This window comes from Molossus molossus, unplaced genomic scaffold (genome assembly GCF_014108415.1).
Source record: "Molossus molossus isolate mMolMol1 unplaced genomic scaffold, mMolMol1.p scaffold_m16_p_9, whole genome shotgun sequence".
Taxonomy (NCBI): domain Eukaryota; kingdom Metazoa; phylum Chordata; class Mammalia; order Chiroptera; family Molossidae; genus Molossus; species Molossus molossus.
The window spans coordinates 17,153,054-17,167,892 of record NW_023425403.1 but is presented as its reverse complement, the minus strand read 5'-3'; the positions used below and the strand labels follow the sequence as shown (position 1 = coordinate 17,167,892).

The 14,839-nt window shown below is 36.6% G+C and overlaps 1 protein-coding gene and 1 non-coding gene across 2 annotated transcripts in view; both read right to left on the bottom strand.

Annotated features, from left to right (window-relative positions):
* Positions 1 to 14,839, bottom strand: part of SGCZ (sarcoglycan zeta) — a 272,064-nt gene that overhangs the window by 217,973 nt on the left and 39,252 nt on the right. The gene's annotated exons all lie outside the window — the stretch shown is intronic.
* LOC118623100 lies at positions 2,196 to 2,299 on the bottom strand. Its single transcript, XR_004958208.1, has one exon. It is a non-coding gene; the product is annotated as a U6 spliceosomal RNA (small nuclear RNA).

Here is a 14,839-nt window from a genome sequence, read left to right as displayed (position 1 = left end):
AATTTTTATTGATAGCTCATAATAAAGCTAATATTGAACTTGTTTCACATCTTCTTTGGTTGGTTTCTATTTACAAGAAAACTTTGTGCTAGAATTTTTTGGGACTACAAAAAAACTCAAATCACTACCCCAGCCTTCCAGGATGTTACAGCCAGTGGATAAGAAATCAGAAACAATTCCACGTTAAGGAAGATACACATTCTATGTGGGTGGCACAAACACATCACAAACATAGTTTAAATGGTGCAATATTGAATAAATATGTAGATGTATGTGTATGTATAATTTATTTAAAAATAAAATATTTAAAAATAACTTAATGTCTTAAATAAATTAATAATTAAAACAAAGCCCACAGATACCAAATCTTTCTAACTTTTGAGAGAACTTCTACTTATCAATGGCTAATCAGAGTTGGATAAGAATAATATGCTTCCACTGATTGAGTATTTCCTATATTCTAAACCTTGAACAAGTAGCATTATGAACGCTAATGCACTGATTCCTACAACTCGGTGAGGCGGTCATTAATATTCCCACTCTGCTGACAGGATGGAGCTGTAACAAGGTAAGTTACTTGCCAGAATCTTGTACAGTTAAATGGCCAAGCATGACGTCAACTCCCGCCTTGTTTGGCTCCTACAATCAGACATCTTGCCTCATGCCTCACCATGTGAAGAATCAGTCCCCAAACTCCTCTGTACAGTCCCAAAGGGGCAGAAACTCATCTTTTCTTTAACAAACTATTATTTTCCCCTAATTGTGCTTTTCAGTTCATATCTATAGACAGCGGTCCTAAGAGCCACACAGCACACGTCTTGTTCCCGCTGGGAGATCTCTGGAACACTGCTGCTAGGGACACGTGTCCCTCCTCTCATGTATGCCTTGGGCTTTCCAGTTCATTCTATTTTACAGAGCATTCCCTTTCTTTTAAGTTAACCTTTTATTTCTTTTCACTGCTGTAAATAATTTATAGTAATAATTATAACCATATTAATATTTAACTTCATAAAACATCTCCGTAAAATGACATGAATTTCTACTGACACACAACTTTTGCATGTCATTAATAAGAAAGAGCCCAGGACTGCTGGCAAAACCCTTATAACAAACTTTGTGATACTGAAGTACTTTGGTTTTAAACATTTGATTTTATGAGCTCATTAATGAATGTTAATATTCTTCATTGACATTTACTACCTATACTTTTATGCTTTTTGCCACTGTGAGTTGTTTTACATAGCAGTGATTTTTATTGTACTATTAGTATTCTAAATTGAGTTTGGATAGTAGAAATGACACAATTATCTTATTTTTTATTAGATACCTCCTCATAGTAGTTTTACACTATATTATTCTCCCTCAGTAGTTTATGATCTACTAAACCTGTCTAAAACAATATTTAATAAATGTTCTGTTTAGCTAAATCTACTCTGGTTCAATAACAAAAAAAAATGTTAGGCCTACATGTTCTAATATTTTAAACATATAAGCAATTTTCTGAACTGCTTTGATTGTCATCACAACATACATTTTAGACTATCTTATGGTTAAAAAATTCAAACAGAAGAAAATGTATAATGAAATATCATACCTTTTCTTCAGCTACCGGAATATGGTCAGCTAACAAGGTTGCCTATCAGCATGAATTTAGTATCATTTCTTAACTCTGAAATGTACAGCTATTAATATAGGGCTTACACTTTTTCCCTCTTTGTCTTTTCTTCCTGGATTGTTACCTTTCGAGGGACTCGCTCAGAGCTGCTCATAAAGGAGGTCAGGGGAGTGGCTGACTACATCCATGTAGGAATGCTGGGCTGTCAGTAATTGACATGGAAACTGATGAGAATGTCGGCAAGCCCAGGGAGCAACAGAAACCCTCACCCATCACCGGTAAAAATGCCCAATGGAACAGCCATTTTGGGAAACAGTTCGGCAGATTCTTACAAAACTAAACATACTTTCACCATACAACTCAGCAATTGTGCTCCTTGGTATTTACCCAGAGGAGTCCACACATGATGTTTATAGCAGATTTATTCGTAACTGCTACAACATGGAAGCATCCGAGGTGCTCTCCAGTAGATGAGTGGGTAAATAAACTGTGGTCCATCTGGACAATAGAAATACAGTATTCAGTGATGATAACAGTGGGGGAACTAGGAGTCTCGGACCTCCTTTAATAATAGATTTTCTTAAATATGAAATGCATCACTAATTTTCATGTCCTCAATATACAGGAGGCATTCTTATCTTGTCTGTATCCTCCCAATTTTAGTATATGTGTTGAGCAAACCAGCATCTTAATACTGTGTTTAGGACTGGAGTGTCCACATAATAATGTTAAAACAGTTTTAACTCTGGTTTATTCTATCTCTCTGACCATAGTTTTTGTGTTCCCAAGACCACCTGGCTGATTAACCACCCTTAACAGACGTTGACAAACAAGCCGCTACCCCCATGCTAAGCACATGAGGCTCCGGAACGTGCAGCTTAGCCCTTCAGCCGCTTCCTCCATCGAATTAGATACCCCAACGTGAAAAGATATTTGAACGCTAGATTCATCTTTCTGGCTTCTGGTGTTTACTGAGAACACAACCTGGTTATTACCTACTATCTTATTTGTTCTTTGATGCTTTTAGCAAGACATTTTTTATCCTGTTATTAGCATCTAAAGGCTGATGGATTGGTATTTGTCCTATAATATATTGAAATAAGAAGTTTGAAATGTTATTCTGTATCCCATAATTATGTCTAAGATAAACTGGTTTGGTATACTGTTTATGACAAAGACAGCATTCCAGTTCTCCCTCAGCCTGACTAAACTTCAGACAGGCTGTCCTGACTCCAAGCCCCTGACCTTCCTTTTCTTATAGCATTTACTTTAGAAAACTTGCATTTGTAAATTATTTCTCTGCCCCTTTGAAGATGTAAATCTTCTGGAAGTTCTCTTCCACTTTTACAACTAAGAGAGTTCTTTCTTAAGGACCCGGGAGCAACCCCTTTCCAACGCAATCATCAAGGCAGGCAGCACCCCTATATCCCAGTCTCATAAGCACCAGTTGGGGGATACATCTGGCCTCATCAAATCTGACCAACCTCTTCATTCCCTGTATTGGATTCCACTTGGCTCATCGCAATGCATGAAAACTCTCCCACCTGTTGTTCCAAGACAGTTGAGTTCAATCTCTCTCCTCTTTTTCAATAATCTTGACCCCTACAACAATGTCGAATGAAGTCTTCTTTACCTGTTTAACTCCATCCAGTGTAATTGTGTTGACATATAACTCCAAACTAATTAGTTTCTAGAGATTTACTCTTTGTTATTGATGGATACAGTGACATCTTCTATGTGAAAATGTGTCACTGACTAATCATTTATACATTTTTAATGTAAAGATAAAATACTACAAAACAATGAAACTAAATACAAAGTAATTCAATTTTATAGAACACATGGTTCTTTCAGGCTCATCATTTTATTAAATATAAAGAAGCAATTTAAATTCTTGCAGAATTACCATTTTATATAAATATTCATTATCAGTAAATTAGATTAAACAAGACAATTTTGTAGGGGGCTATGGTTACATTAAGAAATTAGAATGAGAACAATGGTTTGTAAAACTTCAACATTTTAAGCTGTTACATATAACATTCACTATGCCTGTGGGTAGACAAATCTGTCTCAGTAATTACAAAATTATAAAATGGATACAAAACAGTGTCCTCAAAAAATTAAACAAGATCTTTCTTATTAAAAGGGTTATAAATATAATTCAAATAGGCTTGCGCTTTAAAAAATCTAAATTAGCTGTTTGCCCCAAAGACCCTATTCGTCTATTTGAATTAATTTTGGTTGGTTGCTGTGTGTGTACGTGTGTGCGTGTGTGCACATGTGTGTAAATGGCAACAAGGAGTGGAGATGGAATGCAGAGAGGAGAGTGAGTTTATTTTGCTGCATTTTTAATATACACAAAACATATGTACTAAGAAACAATGGTGTGGGAAAAACAAAGTATTACAAACCAGAGAAAATATTTAAAATTGGCATTTTAGGAGACTTTAAAAGGTAAGGAATACATCTGACTGGATTTCACAGCCACATCCACTTAATCATTGACTTTTTCTTACCTCTTGTTTACAATATTTTCTTTACATTTTACATAAATGGATGGTTTGTAAATGTATATGTCTTCTGTACATCATAATGCTATTTCTCATAGTATGGAAAGATAGAATATCTTTAGCCTTCCATATTCTGCTTAGGATATACCATTTCTTTTTTCTTTTTCATTTTTTTTTTTTTTTTAGTATGATACTAAGTGCTTCAGAGGATAGGTTTCCTTGACTCGGAAGTGGAGCTCAGTGACAGAGTAGGAAAGATACTGCAAAATGAAGCCTGCTGATTCTCAGCCTCAGCCTCAATTTCTTCCTTCCTCTCTCCTACCCATTTCCCCCCTCCCCCCCTTTTCTCTCCCACCAGTCTCTGATGAATACATAAACTCAGTGGTTTTCATGTGAAATTACCATTCATGGACTCAAGGTGTTAATTTGATCATTCAGCAACCTTTTATTGAGTGACTATTACTGCCAGGCTGTTTTTTAGACAATAGATCAGAAAATCAATGGAGTTTTTAATTCTCCCACGCACTAAAAGAAATACATGCACAGCATTTTTATATTTAAATCAGACCTCTTATTTCAATGTTCCAGACTCTCATATAAGCTCTGTTAAGGTCTTTTGAGGTCAGCATCCAAAAGAAAAAAATAATATTCCTTTAAAAAAGCCATTCCTGAGACAGAATAATGGACTTAGAAGAGTATGCCGGCCTCTTCGACTAGCACAAATGTTAAGTTCTGTTTTTAATTACCTGACAACCTCATAATTCCTATTTACACTGCTGTATATTATTAAGAGTATTCAGTTGAGGTGTGTATACAGAAATTTCTACGGTCATTTGAGAGCCGAGCTCTCTACTGATGGCACAACTCTATTTAGTAACACACTAAAAAGTACTCTTGGGTCTCTGAAGAAGTTATGTACTTTCCCATGAAGAAGGAGTTATAAGAACTCCCCAAAAAGCACAGGTTGGTTATATCCTTTGATAGATAAAGCAGAGCTGATATCAATATAAATATATTTTAACTTTATATCTATTTTTATTCATTTTACTTTGCCTCAAATACACAACTTTCAGGTTACTGCCAGTAAAAAAAACATATTAGGGAAAACGAGTCAAGAAAAAAAGTATTTATCTTTACCCTGTGCTTCAGTCTTCTAACAAAGTACTACCATATAGATTACAAATTGCTGTCTTGGGAAACCTCGTTGGTGATTCATTCATTTAGAGAACGCCTTTGAGTGAATCATGTATTACTGACATGCAAGTCTTGACCCATAGAGAATTGAATTTTCAAAATATGTCAGAAGGCTGGATATTGTAAATCCTATATCATCATATAATAATAAAACTCTAGCCATTAGTTATTTAGGAAATGTTCAAGAAATCTAAGACAATATGGACATACATAGTCATGAGTGAGTATGACTCATCATTAATGTTTGAAAAATTAGTAAAAGTGTTTGTGGTTGAGGGAAAAAACTAGATATGAACCTACTGGAACAGAGATAAATAGAATAAACTAAGACCAATGGGTTATAGTATTAATTGAATTATTTATCATCAACATATTTTCCTATTTTATATTGATGTATTTTTATGAATAATGATTAAAATTTAGATTAAAAAAAGTTAAAATTAAGATCAACATATATTTAGTCCAACATATATGTATTCTTCATAGTCACCATGTATAAAAGCCTAACTAGTTGCATTATTTAGATTTAATTATTTGAGCATTAACTTTTCCCCTTCTGATTCTATGGCCATATGCTGAAGGACAAGTAAGACACACCTGGGGAAAGCCTGCACCTAACTCATTTCAGCACACCTGCTTGGCTCCTTCTACATATATACCCTGTATTCCTGCTGAACACAATTTGACTAATCCTCTGACCTCATAAAGACTGCCAGGAGTTGGCATGTGTGAGCAGCATGAAATCAAATGTGCCATATTGTTCAGCATCTGTTCCTAACTCTCCATGAAGTTTTCTTTGCAAATAGCACAGGCCTGTCAGTTTCAATCAGCTCGGCAGCGAACTTCACTAAGATGCATTAGCCTTTGTCTAGAATTGCTCTTTACATGATCAGACCCACACGTGCGGCACTTATATAATGGAGAGTTTCAAGTTAATATGCCCATATTACCAAAAGAGAAATTTCCCAGCTTTTGCTCTAATATTTCTGTGTTTCACGAGATCTGAATATTTAGTAGATCTCCTGGGACAAATAGCACACTTTTAGAAACTACTGAATGCCTATCTTTCTTCTGGAAATGCTTCTCTGTAGGTTTTTTTTTTTTTTTAAATCCTCACCCGAGGACATTTTTTTCGATATTTTGTTCAGATAGAGTGGGAGGGAGAGAGAGAGAGAGAGAGAAACATCAACGTGAAAGGGACACATCAAGTGGTTGCCACCCACACGACCCAACCAGGGCCGGGGACAAATTGCAACCAAGGTACATGCCCTTAGTGGGAACCAAACCTGCATCTCTCCGGACCGCAGGCCGATGCTCTAACCGCTGAGCCAAACTGGCCAGGGCACTCTTTAGGTTTTGAGAAATACTTTTGACTTAAACTCCTGCAGCATTCCCTGAATCTCATCTTCACTGCAGACAATAGTAAAATTTAAATATATTAGTGCCCATTTGTAGAAACACATTTCTAAAATTTGTAGTGCCTTTGAAATGGGATCTATGGGTTTCCTACCAGGAATGGTACTTTAAAGAAAAATTATTTTTAAATAGAGATGCAGAAATGCTGCATAATGGGCAAGGCCTGATTTCAGGCTTCTGACACATACACGAATTTAAATATTTAAACATCTCTAATCTGCCAAAGGCTTAATCTGAAACGCAAAATAAATATCCCCACGTTCTCCAGTATGCAAAACCATTCATTTGCATGTTCCACTATTATAGTTATTTGAAGTCATAAAAATTACATGACTGTTCTTTAAATATCTAAGAAAAAATTATTGTGAAGATAAAATATTTTATTAACCTCAAAACACAGTAATGCCTTTTCTTCTTTCATTCAGTCCCAAAATATAAGTAATCTAGTATGTATTATTTATAACATATAACCTGCTCACAGATCATTCAACAAATGAATGATAGCACTATTATTTCTAATATAAAGATTCATTTATTCTTTTTTATGAAAAAGAATCATCTGACTTTGCTTGACTATGTTTTTATTAATTAACAGTTTAAGTTTATTGATCAAATATTTTCTGAGCATCTTGTCCTTAAAATTCATATTTCAGGGCATTCTTAAGTGTCTGGTACTTTCGAGATACCTCTTAATGTATCAAATACAAACATGCTTTGTGAATTCCCTGAAGGGACAGGAGGTTGGCATATTAATGTGATACTGTGTGGTTTGCTACTGAATATTTAATAATAGCGAGTTGTCAGAAAGTAGTTAAAGTACTTTACAACAGTATAGGGTAAAATATTTTTATCAAGAATCATTTTTAGCCCGGCCGGTGTGGCTCAGTGGTTGAGCGTCGACCCATGCACCAACAGGTGGCCAGTTCGATTCCTGGTCAGGGCACATGCCCAGGTTGTGGGCCTGATCCCTAGTAGGGGGCATGCAGGAGGTAGCCGATTGATTATCTCTGTCATCAATGTTTCTATTTCTCTCTCCCTCTCCCTTCCTCTCTCTCTCTAATATCAATAAAGAAAAAAAAAATGATTTTCTTGAGAGGTAACATTATCAAGCAAATTCACTTATATAGAAAAATTAATTTCTTAATCATAAAGAATAAATGAAGTTCGGCTATACATGTATAAATGAGACCGGAGAGCCCACTGTGGCTGAGAGTCTAGAGGCTTCCAAGAATACAAGAACCTTGAAGCAACTCTAATAGTTATGAAGAGGATGCAAAGAAGAGGCACAAAGACAATAAGGAATCTAACATATATCAATGAATAGTTTTCCTCTCTTTCACATTTGTTTCCCAGCCCCAGCTATTGCCTCCTCTCCTGCTAGTTTATTTCTTCTCCTACTCAAACACTAATCATATCCCAAACTTCTAAGCACTATGACGTATAGCTACTAGACTGTAATTAAAGCATTTAATACTACCATACATGAAATATCTAAAGGTTAAATACTCTTAAAAGGTATCTGGATCCCTAAAGAAAAACTTACTAGGCCTTTAAAAACCAGCCTTAATAAAATAGAAATTGCAATTAAAATTTCACATCCCTGGCGCAGTGGTTAGAGTGTCAGCCTGGGAACTGAAGAATCGTGGGTTTGATTTCTGGTCAAGGGCACATACTGCGGTGGCAGGTTTGCTCCCTGGCCCCTGTCGGGGTCATGTAGGAGGCAACCAATTGATGTGTCTTTCTCACATCGGTGTTGCTCTCTCTCCCCTTCCTCTCTCCCATTCTATCTAAAAATTAATGGAAAACATCCTCGGTTGAAGATTTTTAAAAAATCATGTAAAAACTTGACTTAAAACAGTTAATTTTATCAAACAAATACACAAATATAAAGGTAACTAATAGTTTCAATAGATAATTGTTTTAGTTAAAATTTTAAAAACATATTGAAAATATTGTTGAAATACCTGAATGTCATATCAGGGCCGTGGAGACCTAGCTATGCCTATATGCCAAGGTAGAGTACTCAAAGTCACTGAGGGGTCCAGATCAGAGAGAAAAAAAATTAATAGTGCCCCAGAATCTGAAAAAAACAAAACAAAAAAAACTAAAATTTTCATTGCAAGAGTATATTTCCTTTTAAGCCGCTGAAGGTTGCTAGAGTACACCTTCAAGTTAACCTAACTGGAGTATTAGCAGTCCTTAGTAGATAGTTTGGTAGAAAATGAACACCATCAGAATAATCACCTGTTACTTCCATAATAATGCTAAATGTCACCTCATTGGCTGCATGAGACAGATCTTGAACTGACTCACAATTTTAAAATTGTGCATTTTGCAAGAAGAATCTGAGCTAAGACAAGGAAAGCTAAAAGTTATTAAACTTTATGGACACAAGTGGAAAAACATCCCCTTCTGATAGTAAATGGGAATTGTTATAAGCCAGTAATTCTCCATCTGCTAGAAGAAGGAACCTCTCCTGGGTTCCTTGAACCCGAGTTGTTTTTGCAAAAATTCTTGAAGAGGAAGGTATGCATCAGCCATGACCACAAGGGTATTGACCATGAGCTTCACTAATCAGGAGATGCCAGACGGGGCGATGAGACATTCAAGGCTAGGGTCTAGTAAATGTTAAGAAATATAAAATAAACAACTTGTGCAGTTACTAACTGCTGATATCTGCTTCTGTACACGTAGCTTGCTTGTTCTGCTAAACTCTTGAGTAACCCCTGTCCTATATAAGCAACCCTCCCCCTGAGCTCCGGGCTGCAGTGCTCCTCTGTGTAGGTTGGCTGCAGTCCCTGCGCAGGTAATAAAGCTCCTAATATTCAAAATTACTTTATGTCTGAGTGAGGATGACTCTCCTGGGTTACAACAGGAATGTAGGAAAATATAAGAGGAACCTGGCCATGAGCTGACTCAGGGGGCAAATTTGTTGTGCGTGTGTGTGTGTGTGTGCATGCGTGCATGTGTGTGCATACGTGTGTGTGTGTGTGTTTGAATTGATGGGCCCTGCAGCAGCACACTAAATAGTGTAGTCAGACAAATGTGAGCTGGGCCCTGGCCGGTTTGGCTCAGCGGTTAGAGCGTTGGCCCTCGGTCCAGAGAGACCCGGGTTTGGTTCCCGCTAAGGGCGCGTACTTTGGTTGCAGTTTGTCCCCGGCCCTGGTCGGTTGTGCGGGTGGCAGCCACTCGATGTGTCCCTTTCGCGTCGATGTTTCTCTCTCTCTCTGTTCCTCTCTCTCCCTCCCACTCTACCTGAACAAAAAATGGAAAAATGTCCTCGGGTGAGGATAAAAAAAAAAAAAAGTGAGCTGGGCTTCCAGATCCAAACACATGCTGGAATCTGGCCACTCCGTTGGAAACTGGAATGCAGATGTTGAGACCAGAGAAGTCTGGAAGCGCCAGATGAAAGATGAAATTGTGAGGTAGCGGAAATTATGAGGAGCAGACAAAGTGCATTGGCAGAAAGGAGAGAATGAAGCAGGTGCATAGAGAGAAGCAGGGATAATTAGATGCTCACGAAAAAGATGGAAGAGGAGCTGTTTACCAGAGCCATTGCATTCCTGCCTAACTGCTCTTGAATTTTTAATATTTGGGACGAACTGAGTGACTTTCCTCATACTTAAAAGTTTTTAGGTTGAACAACCATGCATTCTGCTTCTAGAATTGTCATCTTTCATTACTTGCCTTCCTTCCTTTGTTCTTCTTTCATCCAGTCCTAACACATGAAGGCCACTTTACAGTAACAGGGAAATAAACACAGAGTTAGTTTCTGAGGCGTTCACTCTGCTAGTGCAGGAGACCGGTAAGGAGAGAGCTAATTGCTACACACAAGGGAGTGGTATTCTTGACACACAATTGACCATTTGCCTTGGTGGGAGGGAAAAGGATATTAAGGCCCAATGCCTGCACTTCTGCCATCTACAAGCAGTATAAACTCACTGAAAAGACTGAAAGTACTTTTGTCTTTTCCAATATCCAGTGCATGGCACAGGATATTGAACATTTTAGGCTAATATTACTAGAGCCGTTGCAATTCTGATATGTTTTTTCAGGCAATCTATCACTGAGCCCTTTTATGAATAAACACAGGGAAGGAATATAGCTTCGAAGATCAGCATAATCTTCTTAGTTATTTTACACTTAAAGTTAAATCAGTAAAGTAAGAATAAGTCTTCAGTAAAGTCTTTGTGACCCTTTAGTTTTACTCAGCATCATTCTGTAATTTGTGTTCGAGTTCGACATCTAAACTTCATTCGATAACTTGCACCTGGCCGGAAGCATCTGCCTATTCACTAACCGTGCTGTTGGTGGCTGTGAGCTGATTCACCTTGTAGTATAAAACAGTCTGTTCAGGGCACAAGTGCTATTAGTAAAATAATAGATTATTTAAATTTGATTACTTCGATATCATTATGATACATTCCAATGTTCTATCTGAAAGAAAGAAAAAATAAAGCTTAAAAATTTTTCATTTTAAGCAATCTCTGTGAGTTGAACAAAGCTTAATATATTTTAATGAGTAAGAAAAAAGTCTGTTTTCTTTTTCAAAAAATACTATGTAATGAAGTCAGCATATGCCTATAATAATTTTAGTTATGTCTGTGCAGTGGTTCCTAATAAAAAAAAGGATATATCTGGCAGAAAAATGAATCATGTTATCACTTGATTAGCAATGACATTGTCTACTATATTCTCTCTCCACATGAGCTGTAATTAAAATGATTCCATCTACAAAAAAAAAAATACTTAAACATGAAGAAATCTTACTATAAGTAAGCTTGTTTTGCAGTGTTAAGTAATTATAATTTTACTGAAAAGAGAAATACAATTTATTAAAATTATATAACTCAATATATTTTCATTTGTAACTATCATGAGCTCATTCAGTCTTTCAGGATTCTCCAGATTAAGAAGCGTCTAGTGACAATGGATTTTCAACATACTGCTTGGGACATTTAGAGGGTAGTCTAGGGACTTAAATTGAATGTGATAGATCAGATAATATTGCAATAATCTAGGAGAGAGAAATGGTCATGAACTGAAATAAAGCAGTAAGATGGTTATGCGAATCTTATTGTTGGGGGAAGCTGTGTGACAGGTACATAAGGATTTCGTATTGTACTAAAAATTATTCTAAGTCTTAAACTATTTCGAAATAAAAATTTATAATACACAAGATGATTACACAGTAAACTAGGGAATAATTTTAATAAATGTTAGTTAAAATTAACAAAGCTGATGAAATACATTTAAACTTCAGTATTTTCTCATTATCTTAAAATAAATAGTAAGAGCACCAATTCATCACGTCTGTCAAGAAGACAATATGTCCATGCATTAAGTATAAACATTATTAAACTATGCTCAAAACTGCTAACAAGTCAGAAAAAAAAAGACCTGAAAATATTGAATCAAACATGATAAATAAAAATCAAATACTGTCTAAATTTAATCTAAAAGTAAGCGTCTCCTATTGGAAGACAAGATCGACATCAAATTCTCCATGGTCCCCATTGAACACAGCAGACTCCCTGGCATATGGCAGTCACTAAACAAAGTTTGTCAGTTAAAAAAAAAAAAGAAAGAAAGAAAAATCTTTAGAAAATTTGTATAAGTGATTTTTTTCGTTGCTAAAATACTTCTTGGGAAATAGAAGTATTTATGCATCATTTCTTTGACCGTAGTATATGCTCAAAGTATTGTGTGTATGTGTTTGTGGGTGTGGAAGATCACAATGAACATTTTAACAAAGCAAGAATATTCAATATTTTTCCCAATTTTTTAAAAAATCTATCTTTGTTGTTTAAAGTATAACAGATGTTCCTCCTTTTGTCCGCATTGACTCCCTCCTTCCCACTCCCATTCCACTGGGATGCCACCACGGCTTGATGTACAGATACAAAGGCCAGAAGAAAATAGGAGCAATCATTTCAACTGTTCCTTACGTTCTACTCCTGGACAGAGAAGCGACTCTTATAAAGCATTTCAGTTATTGGGAAGATATAGAAATCTATTACATAGTTCATAAGCCAAAGTCCTACAAAAGGAAATTCAAAATATACCTATTGAACTGTGGAGGTATGCAGTGACCTTCTTAAACAATAGGAGCATTGGTAGGGCAATGGTTGAAAACTGTTACGTGTGCCTGCCCATTAGGCTTTCGTAACTAAAGCTTTAATAAAATTTATTGGGCATCTGCAATTTTCCAAGCACTGGGAGAAACCCTTCCAATTAATATTTCATTTGGTACTCATTTAATAGTCACAATAATTCAATTAAGTAGGAGATAACGGGGACTCAGAGAGGGTAAGTAACCTGGTCACATTTATATTCGTAATTGGTTTTCAAAACAAAATTTGAACTCAGGTCTGTTTCTAGCAGGTCCAAAATTTAAAACAGCTATTTGAGAAACACTTAGAAGTAGATAATGCTTAAAAGGTATGAGAAAATCCAAAGATGTTCAGGTTCATAATCTAAACATCATGAAAATGTACAGGATTTGGAACAATCATTGTATGTCTCTACTGTTGGTACTGCTGGTAATTCTACACATGTTTAGAAATGATTTACAGTTTTTTTCAATCAAGATGTAGGTGGGGATATGGCTGCATTCTATGAGTATTACTGCATTTCCAGATTGGCCCAGGCTAATCCCACAATGACGACTGTAACGGACAATTTAAATCACTCAGTTCTAAGTTGCTTTAACATAGAATCTAATGATATGTGTTTAACTAAAGGTTGTGTATGATACCGATGACCTCTGAAATAACTGAAACCATTAACATAAGCTCAATATCGTGATATGTCGACTTGGTTAAGCTGGACGATGTTCCTCACAATTCCCTTCACACCTGCTCCTGGTTCGGGTAGCGTAGAGGAATACGCTCTGAGATAGTTGGAGAACAAAATAGAGGCAGTGGCCATTTCTCTCAGTTGTTCAGTCAAACACTAATCATTCAGCTTTAAATTGATCAAAAGGAAGATTATCCTTTGTGTGTATGACTTAACTAGTTAGAAGTCTTGTAAAAAAGGATTAAGCATGTCCCGAGACAAGAGACTTACACATACATACACTGATGTATATGAAGACAAATAGGTGTGTTACACATGATTGTGGTCTCGTCCCCAGGGTTTTCTTGAAAGCTTTAGGCAGCCATGGTTACTTCTTTATCCGAAGTCCCCTCACCTATAGTCTTCCTACTCCCCAGGCGGAGTGCTGCTTGGTTTCAGCACTAACCACAGGGTCTTTGGAACCTGCATTGCAACTAATGTTCACTTTTCAAGTTGCAGAGCTATTCAGGCTTAGTTGCCCAGATTTATTTAACTATATCTCTATTGCTTTTCATGTCTATTTTTTATTTGGTGTTGTGTAAAAATGGGTATTTGCAAATATCTTGTAAACGACCATGGCCTCGTCCTGGCCGGTTTCACTCAGCAGTTAGAGCATTGGCCTGCGGTCCAGAGAGACCAGATTTGGATCCTGCTAAGGGCACGTACCTCGGTTGCAGTTTGTCCCTGGCCCTGGTTGAGGTCGCGTGGGTGGCGACCACTTGATGTGTCTCTCTCACGTCAATGTTTTTCTCTCTCTCTTCCTCCCTCCCTCCCTCCTGCTCTATCTGAAGATGAATTCAAGACTGTCCTTGGGTGAGGTTAAAAAAAAAACAATGTCCTCTGCAAAATTTCATTACCGTACTAAAATTTTCCATGCAGGTGGTTGAACAGACCTCACTGGATTTAGGTAGAGTGTGTGGATGATATCAGCTTATAGATTGTAGAGAAGATTCTTCTCTCTCGATCATTAATCTAAGGTTCTTCCTTCTTTCACCTTAGTTATTGGCCTAATTTTTAAATTCTGCATTTTGCAATAAAATGTGGCACTCTGGGGCTTTGCTCATTTCTTATCTGCTTACTGGAATTGAAAAACACACATAACAATATACTTGGAGAGAAAAGGAAAAATTAAATAGATAAAAGTATGAGCAGGATACCTTTTCCCCTTCCTTCCACTTTCCCTCCCTCCCTCCGTTCATCCCTCCTCTTTCAACAAACAGACATTCAAGCTTCTACTATAATCAGTCTAAATAAAACCATTAAG